Below are 532 nucleotides of genomic sequence, written 5' to 3'. Positions count from 1 at the left end.
TCTGATCTCTTATTTGTAGGGATTCGAAGAATCTGAATCTAATAGGTCAGTCTCTCTCACAAATCCCACTCGATTCAACTCTTGTCTCTGTTACTTTATAAAAAAAAAACAGAAACTTTCAACTACTCTTGCTGTTGATTAGGTTTGTGTAAGATTTATTTTGCAGCTGCTAATAATATTGTTATGTCTTGTAATGGAATGATAGATTGGTTAACGAAGAAGTTGCTCCAGAAATACATTGTTCCCGAGAAAGAAGTCGAGCTGCTTGGCAGATTATTCAAGATGTAATTTAGACTTTTCACAAAATATTTTTGAGTTTTGGTTGAATCTTTTCTCCTTAGTTTCTATAGTTTGGTTGTTCTTTTTGATTGCAGTATTTGACTCCGTTTGTGGAACGGGAAAGATATCAAATTCCAAAGACATGTAGGCTACATCCTGATAATGATTTATACAGAGATCAGGAACTGCACAAGATTCATGTCGATATCTTCGAATGGAAATGTGGTTACTGCAAGAAAAGTTTCAATGAAGA

The 532-nt window shown here is 34.2% G+C and overlaps 1 long non-coding RNA gene across 1 annotated transcript; it reads left to right on the top strand.

Moving 5' to 3' along the window:
* Positions 1–6: 6 nt before the first annotated feature.
* Positions 7–525, top strand: LOC104774825. Its single transcript, XR_765529.2, has 3 exons — positions 7–45; positions 206–284; positions 375–525. It is a non-coding gene; the product is annotated as an uncharacterized LOC104774825 (long non-coding RNA).
* Positions 526–532: the final 7 nt, after the last annotated feature.

Source organism: Camelina sativa, unplaced genomic scaffold, assembly GCF_000633955.1.
Source record: "Camelina sativa cultivar DH55 unplaced genomic scaffold, Cs unpScaffold05932, whole genome shotgun sequence".
NCBI lineage: Eukaryota > Viridiplantae > Streptophyta > Magnoliopsida > Brassicales > Brassicaceae > Camelina > Camelina sativa.
This window is presented reverse-complemented; position numbering and strand designations above follow the sequence as displayed.